This window comes from Protopterus annectens, chromosome 16.part0 (assembly GCF_019279795.1).
Source record: "Protopterus annectens isolate FY-2018-M chromosome 16.part0, PAN1.0, whole genome shotgun sequence".
Taxonomy (NCBI): domain Eukaryota; kingdom Metazoa; phylum Chordata; order Ceratodontiformes; family Protopteridae; genus Protopterus; species Protopterus annectens.
This window is the reverse complement of record NC_056750.1, coordinates 550,403,325-550,416,666: the sequence shown is the minus strand read 5'-3', so window position 1 is coordinate 550,416,666 and position 13,342 is coordinate 550,403,325. Positions and strand designations below refer to the sequence as shown.

Here is a 13,342-nt window from a genome sequence, read left to right as displayed (position 1 = left end):
CTATAGATGTCCAGGGTGCGTACTATCACATCAAAATTAACAGGTGCCCCTGGTGATATCTGCACTTTTGGTTGGGGCCAGTCATTACCAATTTAGACCCTTGCCCTTTGATCTCACTACAGCCTCTATGGTGTTCACCAAATGTATGGCAGTGGTAGCAGCTCATCTCAGACAGCTCGGATTCAGAGTATTTCCCTACTTAAATGACTGGCTCCTCACTGTCCCAACCTGGCACCTCCTCAAAAAGGCCAGGAACTACTCGCTCCAGTTATGCCAGTTTCTAGGGATTACAGTCAGTTGTGCCAAGTCCCATCTACAATCAGTTCAAGTCATGGAGGTTATAGGAGCTCATCTGGATACCACCAGCCAGTTGGCCTTTCTTCCACAAAACAAAGTACAGTCCTTCTGACTACATATCAGAGAGAGACTTTCACATTTTTCTCCCCCAGCAAAACTGGTTCTTCAAACCTTAGTATCAGTGGCTGAGGATATTAGCTTACTGCCAACTGCACATGTCCAAGTTCTTCACTGGACTCCAGCAGTTCAGAGGTTAATTCTTCAACAGCTTCTGTCCCATCCTATAAAACTTTCTCGGGTTTGTAGGGACCCCCTACTTTGGTGGATCAAGTTCAATGAATTTTGTCAGGGTAATCTCACTGCTAGTAGCCAAGGAGACTATGGACACCTTCCACTTGGGCTGGGAGTGGGGCATTTCTTAGGATGGACTGACTAAGGCAAGTAGTCCCCAGAAGAGACCAATTTGCATAGCAGTGTCCTAGAGATGAGGGTGGTCCTCCTAGCGTTGCGGACTTTTCAGAATCGTCCTGTAGGAGCAATTGCTATCCAAACAGACAACATGTTGGTGGTTTGGTACATCAACAAATAAGGGGGAACTGGTCCTACCCCCTTTGTCGAGAAGTAATGAGTGTAGCAGTGGGCGATCTCATCCATCCATTTAAATTTTGAGTTATAGATCAGGTGGCACAGAATCCTAGGGGAGGCCCCATCCAGTTAGAACTCGAAAGACTAGAACTTATTTGGCAAATTCAATTAAATGCCTACAATCTCTCAGCCCTCAATGATATGTGTTCCCTAATATGTATTTTGAAATTTGAAAAATCTAATGAGATAGTATTGGGGACCTTTCTCCAAAATATACTTTTGCATTTTTAAGTTTTATACTCATACTTACTGTTGTATTAAATTCTTGGAAAGACGTTTAACATATTTTTTGTTTTAACTAGTGTAATTGTGGATTTTAGAAATATTAACATGGTCATTTTAAATATATGCTATTCCTTAAATAAATATGACTAGCACTTAAAATTTTTAGCTGGGATGTCATGTGACTTACTGAGAGGGTTATTTAAACTGTTGCTTGTGAATGAAGTACTTGTATCTGATGAAGTTCTAACTGGATGGGGCCTCCCCTAGGTGGGAGGGTGGCCTAATGGTTAAGGTGGTTGCCTTACAAACACAAGGTGCAGGGTTTGAATCTCACAAGGGATAATTGGCTAGGCTTAAAATGTCTCGCAAGGGTAGTTAGCCTAGTACTAACCTATAAAACCTATAAAACCTATAAAACCTATATTTAGTGTGGACGAAAAGTGCTTTATGTTGTGTCTTTTTGCTTATCCCGGTTAGGGGTCGCCACAGCGGAACTCCGGTCCGCTAATATTTGGTAGTGGATTTTTATGTGCCGGGTTACCAGCCCTGATGCACAACCTTCAACAAAGGCACGCCCATTCACGCATGCCTCCACGCAGAAGACACTCTAGCTGAGAATCGAACGGGACAACGTCTTGCTGTGAGGCGACAACGCTACCGCAGCACCACTACCGCGGGTATAAATTAATTTATTGTTCCAGACGTGGTGCCTTATTCTTTGGGATTTTGCAGGTTGTTTTCCTGTGTTTTGTTGGAACAAACAGGGGGAACCAGATCTTACCCATTATTCTGAGAAGCAATGAGAGTGTGGCAATGGATGATCTCCTCCGGTTGTTTTCTTTTGACATTTCACATACTGGGAAAACCAGTATGTTCACAGACAGAATAAGAAGGTCCATATTGATGCCTCATGACTGGTCTCTCAATCAAACAGTGACAGAAAAAAATGTCATCAGTGGGGTCAACCTTGCTGCAATCTTTTTGCTTCTTCCTTCAGCAATAAGTGTAGTAAGTTCTTTTCTCTTGTTCATCCACAGGGGAGTCACCAACGGAGAGATGCACTAGTCCATGCTTGAACGTATTGTCTCCTTTATGCTTATCCCCCGTTATCATTAATCCCTAATGTTCTACAGAAAGCATTCTGGTTGAAGAGCACAGTCATCCTCATTGCACCCTTTTGGTCTCAACAGGTCTGGTTTCCCTTCCTCTGGCCTCATCTTTTTTATCCTCCTTGGAGACTAGATCCACATCCAGACCATCTGTCTCACCCAACAGAGATGCGACATGAAGACAGCAACGACCTCAAGTTAACTGCATGGTTTCCTCGGTGTCACTGATGGCTAGACAGTCGGTGCTTTCTCCCCTAGTTCGACATATTCTTTTATCATCTCAGAAGATATCCACTAGGAAAATTTACAAGAGTAGATGGAAAAGATTTTCAATTTGGGCCCTTCAAAGAGATTTGGATCCTTACTTTGTCCCAGTCTCAGCAGATATCCTTCCATTTCACTGTTGCAGTATTCATTACATTAGGGATTCCCTCTCAGGGGTGCCCTGATTTCCGGCCAGTACACCAAAGCCTTAAGGTTGATTTAAGGTATGACGTACATCACATGTATGCTCCTTGCGTATTGTAGAGCATAAAGGTGACGTCCAGACATACCACCCTCAGAAATTCTTGGCCACCAGACCAAACACTATCTGTTGGTCATCAGTGATGAAGAAGGCCAAGAAGCCTAGGGTGGAATCTTCTACTGATCAGCCTTTGCTGGACATCTCTCCTGAGGCGAATGAATGCTCAGCGGTTCACCTGGCTTTATCTTTAGATTCCTCTACCACAACCGGCTTGGAGGATGGCCGCGATCTGACTCTAAGCACATCTGAGGAGGTTTTGCAGATGTCCATTTCAGACTTTCAGGGGAGCAACCACGGCTGATTATCTCTGAGGAGCCTAGGGGTGTTCCTCAAATACTGGTCAGAGAAGAAGTCCCTGTTACCCTTACTGAATGTTGTCCTGGGTCAGAGCCTTCCACATTTTATAAGGTGGATGTCCCATTGAAGAAAAAGCAAAAGACTAAACATATTACTTCTGCTGCTAAGGATCCGCAAAGTGAATGACAGTCCATCACTCACCTTCTCGGGGAGCTTCTCGGGGAGCTTCTGTTCCAGCTACCCTGGTCCTCTACCCCTCTAAAAAGACCAAGGAAACAGGATTCCTCTGAGGAGGAGCTGGATTCGATGAGAAATCCCTTGCTTATTCTTCTCAGATTCCATCTTCTTTGAACTATGGATCAGATGAAGAGGACTCTACCAGTCCTGATACTCTGAAGAGCTTTCTTTTGGGGACGTGATCTCCAGGATGATGGAGTTCTTTAAATGGGATTGTGCTCAGGTTTCTGAGGTCCATAAAAGATATTATGAGTTGCTGCAAATGGATTCTCGTAAACCTTCTGCTGTTCCTCCTGTTTTGGCTGCCTTGTTGGAGGCATTTTTCAATGCTTTAAGGCTCCAGACTGTTATCCCCCTGTTCCCAAGAAACTCGATAGATTCTGTAGGGTGCCAGAGGACTGTAAATCTTTGCACAAGTGTTCTTCTGCTGATCTCTCAGTGGTGTCTGTACCTTCTGACAAGCCATCTCAGTTGCTTCCTTCTCCCAAGTTACTGCCCTCTGGTTGAGATAGCAGGACCGTGGGAAGGCTAGGCAACATGATTTATACCTCTGCCACCTTGGCCTTTAGGGCTGTTAATTATCAGACCCATATGTCCAGGTATTTGTTGACTCTCATATCCCAGGCCTGTCAGGTTATTTCTAATCTTCCAGACTGTGAGAATAAAGCAGCTTGCCTTTACTGGTTAGGGACTTCCACGCTGGTGGCTCGTCATTCCATCAGGTGTAGCTGTAATGCAGCAGATCCTTCTTCTGTGGCTGCTGTTTTTGGGTTAGTGACGAGGAGGTATTCTTGGCTTTGGCTTCAACCTTTGCCTCATGATATTAAGGCTAAGTTGATGGATGTTCCTCTTGATAATACACAATTGCTTGGTGAAGCTGCTGCTGCTATGTTTAAGTCCCTTTAAGATAAGGGGAAGGCTTTACAGGAAATTAAACATGTATTTGTTTCTCCTGTGCCTAAATTTCAGAGAAACTACCCCAATAAGCCAGCCCTTATTCACAGGCAATATCGCCCTCCTCCTGAGGGTAAAAAGGGTGGCAGGTGGGCCCCTCTTACTAAGGCTACTTAGACCTCAGTGCCTCAGAAGTCTCCTTTTCCAGATAAATCAGGTGCTGTCTGACTGTCCTATTCATCTTTCTCTTTGCCCCCTTCTCTTTTTCTCTCTCTCTCTCTCTCTCTCTTACTGTTTGGCTGCAGATTACTCAGGATTCCTGGGTCCTGTCCATTATTCGCTAGGTATAGTTCATGTTTGGAAATCCCTTCCCACCTTTTATGGTTTTTCTCAGCCTCCTCAGGAACAACTCTCCTCCTTTTCAGAGGTGCTTCAGGACCTTTTGATTCAGGATGCTATTCAAGAGGTGCCTGTGTCCCAAATGGAGAGGAGGGTTTACTCCAGCATAGTTCTAGTACACTGAAAAGAGGTACTTGGAGACCTATTCTTGACATCTCCCATCTAAACACTTTTCTGAAGGTTGCTGTCTTTTTGAATGCTGTCCCTTTAAACTTTGTTCTCTCTCTCTTTTCTTTAAGCTTATGCGGTGTCTTTGGATCTCAAGAATGCTTATCTCCATATCCCAATCCATCCCCTTTTCAGGAAGTTTTTACATTTCTCTGTTGCTTCCTGACATTTTCAGTTCTCTGTTTTATCGTTTGGCCTTTCTGCTGCCCCAAGTGTATTCACCAAATGCCTCGCTCCAGTGATTGCTTTTCTGCAGGATTCAGGGAATCCAAGTATTTCTGTACTTGGACTACCTTCTTCTTCATGCATCCTCTCCAGAGATCCCGTTGCAAAATCTTCACTTTGCCATTTATCTTCTGCAAAGACTGGGGTTCACAATAAACTTCAAGAAGTATTTTCTTTCTCCTTCTCAAGACCATGTTTTTTGGGGTGCAGGATATAGACTGTGTGCCTATGCTGGCATCCCTGCCTCCTTCCAAGGCCTTAATACTCATTTTCTTTTTTCAAACTCTTATTCCTCTGGCCTCGATAACAGACAGGGACTTTCTGATTGCTCTAGGTTTCATGGCATCCACCATCCCTATGCTCCCTCTGGCCAAACTCCACATGAGAAAGTTTCAGTGGTTTCTGAAGTCAGTTTGATTTCCCATGCTCATCCCGTAGAATGTGTAGTTCCTATTCTACCTTGTCTCAAGAAGGAATTTCTCTGGTGGATTCAGCAGTTGTCTCTAAATCCAGGGTTCCCGTATCATCCTCCTTTTCATTTCAGGAGCAGTTTATAGACGCCTCAGATGTGGGATGGGGAGCAGTTTTTGGCTCCTTAAAGGTGCAGGGCGTGTGGTCGCCTCTTTAACAGAAAGAGCACTTCAGTATCAAAGAGATGAAAGCTCTTCTGCTGGCACTTAAGGCTTTTCATCCAATTTTCTCCCCAGGACCACTCAAGGTATTTACAGACAATACCACAGTAATGTGCTACATAAACAAAGAAGGGGGGACAAGATCTTATCTTCTTTGCAGGTTGGCACACCTACTGTGGGAATTTGCTATCCAGTATCTAGTGACTATTCAGGCAGTTTACATTTCCTCATGTCAAAACATGGTGGCAGACACTCTGAGCAGGTCCTTAACTGAATCCCATGATGGATGCTTCACAGGAATGTGTTTCTGGACATTGTCCAGCAATGGAGTGCTCCTCAGATAGATCTGTTTGCCTCCCATCTGAACCGACAACGTGCTCTGTTTTGTGCCGGAGTCCCAGATCCTCTGTGTCGCTCTCCTGCTTTGGACACAATAAAACAGTCTTCATGGTTTCTGTTCATGCAGCTTTATTTTATACAAACACATCACTATAAATGTTTACTGACTGTGACTTTAGTAACTTATATACAAGCTGACAGCTGCAATCATCCATGCTCTCACTCTGGCTGCTTTTACAAAATGGCACTAGGGATTGCACGTGTCTGGAATTTATACGTGCACATACAGCCTTGACATTCTTCTTAAAGATACCGCACACTTCACTTGCATTCTGATCTACACTCTGGTTTGAATGGTTGACGCCCTATCGTTCTCTGGAAGGGGATGTTTCTTTATGCCTTTCCTCCCCTTCCCCTCATTCCAAATGTCCTGTTTAAAATTCAACACCTTGGTCCCAAAATCTTTTTGGTGACTCCCTTTTGGCCAAGACAGCATTTGTTCCCTCTTCTACTGCATTTAGCCAAAGGCAGTCATCACAATTTGCCTCACAGGATGGAGCTTCTCACACAAGACAAGGAATCTCTAATCCATCCCCATGTGTCCACTCTTCAGCTGACACTGTGGGAGACAGGATTTTGATTCCACATAAACACCTTGTTTTTGTGGATGTGCTTAAGGTCCTGCAGGAAGGCAGAAACCCAATACTAGGAACTCCTACTTATTCAAAATGGAAGAGGTTTTCTGTTTGATGTCTTCTCATAAACTGGATCCACCACTTTCTTTGGATGTTCCTTTAGTTCTCTCTTATCTATGTAAATTGCTCAATGCTGGGTTGGTTTATCCTTCTGTTAAGGCCCACTTATCAGCTATTTCTGCTTGCCTGCCTTTGTCGCCTCCCTTTGCTTTTATATTTGAAGCTAAACAATTCCTTAAAGGTGTCCTTTATATTAGGTCTCACAGGAAGCCTGTTCCTCCTCCCTGTGATGTTAATTTTGTTTTGGAAAATTGACTCAGGCTCCTTTTGAGCCCTCAACTTCAGCTTTCTTGCACCACTGCTCTGGGAAGACTGTACTTTTGTTGACCCTTACTTTGATCAGACAGGTGTCCGATCTTCAAGCCCTTCTGGCTTGTCCTCCTTTTTTGTTTTTTGATAAGACAGGGTGTCCTTGCATACTAATTCTTCTTTTATGCCAAGGAGGTGAATGAGTTGTCCCTTAATCAGTCAGTTCATTTGCCCACTTTTTCCCTTCTTCACAATCTGCCAGTGCACACGTTGGATGTGCATAGGGAACTCAGATTTTATTTGGATAAGACTAAAACTGTTAGGAAATCTGATCATCTCTTTGTTTCCTTTCATCCTGCATCCTTAGGATTAGCTGTATCCAAGCAAGCTATTTCTTCTTGGATCTCAGAAGCTATTCATTTTTGTTATTCCTTTCCAGAACTAGAGCTGGTTTTGCTAGGGCCATCCTTTATGGCTTCCTAGAGAGCTCTGTTGGTCCTTCCTCCTCCCTCTCTTCTTCCTGAGAGTTGGCACTCTGTCTAATGTAATGAATACTGCAACAGTGAAGTGGAAGGACATAGTACAGTTGTGTAAAATTCTACCATAATGGCAGATGTCCTTTTCTTCACTGTTGCGGTATTCACTCTCTCCCTTCACCCCTGGTCCATTCCTCTTCTAGATGTACTGATTACCTCTCTTTTCCTTGGACTGGTGTTCCTACTGGGGCTCTCAGTTCTGAGAATGGTATGTCCAGGCATCACCTTTATGTTCTACTCTGCACTAGAAGCATAGATGTGGCATATGGCATATCTTAAAGCAATCTAAAGGCTTTGCTATACTGGCCAGGCTTCGGGCTGCCCTTGGCAGGGGATCCCTAATATAATGAATACTGTAACAGTGAAGAGAGGGACATCTATCTTTATTGTAAGAGTTACACAACTGTACTTTCTCATTTTTTTTAGCCTCCATTTTTAACAAAGGGGTGAGCCACTCTACTATCAAAGTTCACCTAGCGGCCATTTCAAATTTTCATTCAGGAGAGAATCACTTTTCCACGTCTTCCTCAAGATTGTGCAAGGCCTTCCTTAAAGGTACCTTTTTATTCAGGCCCCCAGTTAAAGATCCTGCCTCTCCTTGGCATTTTACTATTCTCTTACATGCTCTTACCCAACCTCCCTTTGAACCTTCAGCTAAGATTGATCTTAAAGGGGGCGTTGAAAGCCAACACATTCTGGCTAGGCTTATAAATGCCTTCGGGCAGATAGCCTAGTACCTACCTGTTAACCTATTATTATGTTTTTATCCCAGAAAACAGTCTTTCTGGTCACTATTACATATGCTAGATGAGTATCTGAACTCCAAGCTCTTTATGCAAAGCCTCCATATTTGGTCTTCCATAAAGACAGAATCTCTTTATGCACAAATCCATCCTTTCTGCCTAAGGTCGCCTCCAAATTCGACTTAAATCAGATCATCAGTGTACTTGTGTTTTTCCCTAATTTCTCAAACAAAGGTGAATCTGTGCTGGATCTTCTGAACATGCATAGCCAACTGAGGTTTTATTTACATAGAACATGGGATCTCAGAAAATCGGATTACTTATTTGTCTCTTTTTCCAAGAACAGATTGGGTAAAGCAGTTTCTAGACTTGACTCTAGCCCAATGGTTAACTGATTTCTTTATAGACAAAGTATATACAAAAGTTTAGCTTTACCCAAGCCCCCCGAAGCACATTCCATGAGAATGGTAGCCACCTCATTGACCTTCTGGTCAAGAGCTTCTATAGATGATATTTGTACAAGTGCCACTTGTCCCAGTGCTGATATCTTTATTTCTTATTACAAGTTAGACATACTGTTATTTGATTCCACCGTGCTCTGGAATATCCTTCCTTGAGGACCACCCAAGGTTCATCCATCTGGGACTCTGTGCCATCAGGTGAGGAATGAATAAAAATAACATCAGAAACAAAAGTTATGTACTTACCATAAATATGCATCTGTGTTGTTCATTTTCATTTTTCCACAACTTCTCACCCTCCAACCCCCTTCCCTCTGTCCTAGCGAGGCCTAAGGGATGTCATTTTGGAAACTCACCTGTCCCTTCTTTGAGCTTCAGCCTTTCTGCATATTTTTATCTTGTATCTTTTTGTAGTGAAGTGTCAGGTATAGGTCACTGTTAAGGCAGCACACTTGATCTGAGGTAAACCAGGGGCATTATGTGTAAAGGGAGAAATTCGAGAGATGGATCTGTGAGTCTGGTAAAAATGGCCATGTAGGATCAGATGTCAGATCTGAGACTCTTCATTTGACAAAAAATGAAAATGGACAACACAGATGCATCATTATGCTAAGTACATAACTTTTGTCTTATGTCTATAATGGCTAAAAGAATGGCCTAATTGATGCCAAAATTAATAGATGTGGACCAGTGTGGTTTTTTGGAGGCAAGAAAAACATTTGAAAACATTAATAAAACTATGATCCAGAGGGAAGCCAACTATAAGAAAATACCACTGATATTGGTCAGCCTTGATGCAGAGAAAGCATTCAGCAGAGTAAGCTGAGGTTTTATGCGCATGGCAGTGGAAGCATTTGCATTTCCTTCTACAAGAATAAGGTTAATTAGAAGGATATATGAGGGACTGGAGGCAAAAATCAAAGTGAGAGAGTTTCTCTCTGATAAATTGCGTCTGAACAGAGGACCCAAGCAGGATTATCCTCTTTCCCTTTTGTTATTTGCATTATATTTAGAACCACTGGCAAAAAATAAGGGACTAAGAAATTCAAGGATATAGTTGGTACTGTGTTCCAAGAAAAGCTCGTTTTATTTTGCAGATGAAAATATTTTGTACCTGATGAGACCAGAAAAAGACATCTCAGTGTTGTGTAATATTCTGAGACAGTTCTGAGTTTTTTCGGGATTTCAAATTAATGAAGATAAAACAAAAGCTATAGGTATAAGGTGTGTATCCACACATGAATTGGTCCAGCAATACCCATATTTATGGAGACATGATTAAATTAAGTATTTAGGAGTATGGATTAAAAAGGATTCAGTTATAGCTTAAGATATGTGGAAAGAGACTAAACAAAAGATAATACTCTAGATATGGATAGCAAGATACAAGCAGTGAAGTGTTTTATACACAGTGCGAAGACTGGTAGAGATGGGTGAAGGCTGCCAGTTTAGTCAAATAGAATATTATACATAATTATATAATTTGTAAATATGAATGTGAATCACAGGCTTGTTGTCTTAAATGAAAAATATGCTGTTACAAAAATGTGGCAACAGTGCTCTCTACTGACCCAGTAAAGGCATGTTGTGACCCTTTGATCTAAAAACCACAGAAGAAACGAAAACAAACCAATGAGTCCGCAAAGCGAGGTCCTTGTCGGCAGACAAAACCAAACACAAGTAAAACCTATCTTTGTCTAAATTATTAATTTCACTCATCAACAAGTCGATGTGCAATACATAATGTTTAACAATGATTTCTAAAAGCTGAACTCCTTGCTGTTGAAAAAGTGATTCCAAATCATTAACAAATGCTTGATCAACAATTAAAGCAGATGGCACAAAGTTATTACGTAACCCTTTAGGAATTAGCTTTTCTGCAATGCATTGTTTAAAGTATGCAGACTCCAACTGCAATTTTTTTAATTTAAGTAATTTAGAGTCAAATAATTTTAACTTGTCGGCTAAACATGTACTTCTGGTATTAGAAACCTCAGTACTAATTGGCGTACCTTGCTGACCAAAAGAGAGATTATCAGTGTCCAAAAGCCAACCTTCCAGGTCAGGTAAACAAAAATTAGTCCCATCAGGTCCATTGTTCGTTCGTTGAGTAGGTCTTTTATTCATGACTGCCACAGCAAAAGAAATGGGGCGTCCTGTCCTTTCCTCCCCTTCTGTACTGACACCAGTTAAAGGAAAGGGGTCCATTGTCCGTTCGGGGCGTCCTGTCCTGTCCTGTACAGAAGGGGAGGAAAGGACAGGACGCCCCGTTTCTTTTGCTGTGGCAGTCATGAATAAAAGACCTACTCAACGAACGGACAATGGACCTGATGGGACTAATTTTTGTTTACCTGACCTGGAAGGTTGGCTTTTGGACACTGATAATCTCTCTTTTGGTCAGCAAGGTACGCCAATTAGTACTGAGGTTTCTAATACCAGAAGTACATGTTTAGCCGACAAGTTAAAATTATTTGACTCTAAATTACTTAAATTAAAAAAATTGCAGTTGGAGTCTGCATACTTTAAACAATGCATTGCAGAAAAGCTAATTCCTAAAGGGTTACGTAATAACTTTGTGCCATCTGCTTTAATTGTTGATCAAGCATTTGTTAATGATTTGGAATCACTTTTTCAACAGCAAGGAGTTCAGCTTTTAGAAATCATTGTTAAACATTATGTATTGCACATCGACTTGTTGATGAGTGAAATTAATAATTTAGACAAAGATAGGTTTTACTTGTGTTTGGTTTTGTCTGCCGACAAGGACCTCGCTTTGCGGACTCATTGGTTTGTTTTCGTTTCTTCTGTGGTTTGTGGTTTTTTTGTGCGAGGATTCCTGTTTGTCCTGCGGTTTAACCAAGCACTGTGATGGCGAGCGGCACTGACAGTAATTGTGCAGATTTAGCCGGTGTGTTGGCCGGCTTATCTGCCAGACTGGACCAACTAAACTCTAGGATGGACGACATTCAGGCAACTTTCCGGACGTCTAGGGCAGGTTCTTCTGGGGTTTCAAACACAATTGGTGTCAGTCAAGTCAGTCTTGACGACTGGATACCAGCGGCCCAGCCGGAGCGACCTAATTCATCTAACAGCACCAATTTGGTACGAGAGGACAGTCCGGACAACCCCTTTCCTTTAACTGGTGTCAGTACAGAAGGGGAGGAAAGGACAGGACGCCCCGTTTCTTTTGCTGTGGCAGTCATGAATAAAAGACCTACTCAACGAACGGACAATGGACCTGATGGGACTAATTTTTGTGCTCCCTTTGATCTAAAGTCGGCTCTGGCTGGGCTAGATGAAGGCTTCGTGCCTATTGTTTTAAGGCTAAAGTTAATGACCGGAATTTGCATGTGGAATGTCCTTTATCGCTCTAAGTGTAAAAGAATGTAAATGCAGTTTCTGTCAGCCTGGGAACACCAGGAACGTGTGAAATGATGTAATGTTTTATGTAAACTGCAGTTTCAATTTAAACAGAGAGAACCAGAAGGCATTAAGCATTTTTTTCTTTAACATCCAACTCAGCACTGCCTTATGCTCTATGTAAGTAAGTTATTTTAGAAGTGTGTTTTCTTGTAGATAGCTAGAAGCTATAAAGATTAGACTAAGTGTTTTCCTGTGATGTCAGAACTGTACTACTGATTTTTTTTTAAGTATTTCTGTGTGATCTCTGAACTCTTGACTAGCACTGACTGTGTAGTAGAAATTATTGTCTTGTGGTTTTAATTATTTATTATTAAATATTTTAAAACCGTTTAATTGTGGCTGGTTTGTGTAGAGATAAGTTAAGCTGTAAGAGTACATTGCATGTATTTAAGGATCCTGTACCAGGTTACTCTAATAAGCCTTGAGACTGTTTAGTCACATCTACCAATTGGATAATAATATTGCACAATAATAACTGGACACCATTTTAAGGGCCTTTGAGTAGCTGATAATTATTAGCTGGGTGGTGGCAGGATACTATCGTATAGTCTGGGTAAAAGGGGCATAGCTGGAGAACCTGTGCCAGCCTTCCTCAGAAGTGTATGTGTGGTTGTATAAACTCTTATCTCAAAGTGTGTGTGTGTGTGTGTGTGTGTGTGTGTGTGTGTGTGTGTGTGTGTGTGTGTGTGTCAGCTACTTGGACAGGGACACGAAGCACTGGTTCGACAGAGATGGTGCTAGAGGTTTTAGCTTGCCCACTAGGCTGAGATCTGGACCCTATAGCTGTGCCAGTGGGGAGTCTTATTGGGGACCTGGGGAGCAAGGGAGCAACCAGCCCTGGACTGACTGTGATCTCTGTGTGCTGTTAAGGGAAATTGCACTTTACTGTGTGTATTTGTTATCCTTTCCTCCTATATGAGATGCCCTGTTTGGTGTTAGTGGTGAGGATTGAGGCTCCTTGATTGCTGGGCCAGGGCACAGGCATCACATATTAATTGGTGGCAGTGGTTGGAATATCCACATCATATATTAATTGGTGGCAGTGGTTGGGATATCCTCATATTGGTGGCAGTGGTTGGGATATCCTCTCCACATCATATATTAATTAGTTGGCAAATACTAATTGGCTTGTAATGGTATGGGTAGAGTGAATCCTGTAGCTTGTGTACAGTGAGCTTGAAA

At 42.2% G+C, this 13,342-nt stretch overlaps 1 protein-coding gene across 5 annotated transcripts in view; it reads left to right on the top strand.

The window, feature by feature from the left end:
- The window catches only part of USP20 (ubiquitin specific peptidase 20), a 5,014,215-nt gene that overhangs the window by 2,651,440 nt on the left and 2,349,433 nt on the right, over positions 1 to 13,342 (top strand). The gene's annotated exons all lie outside the window — the stretch shown is intronic.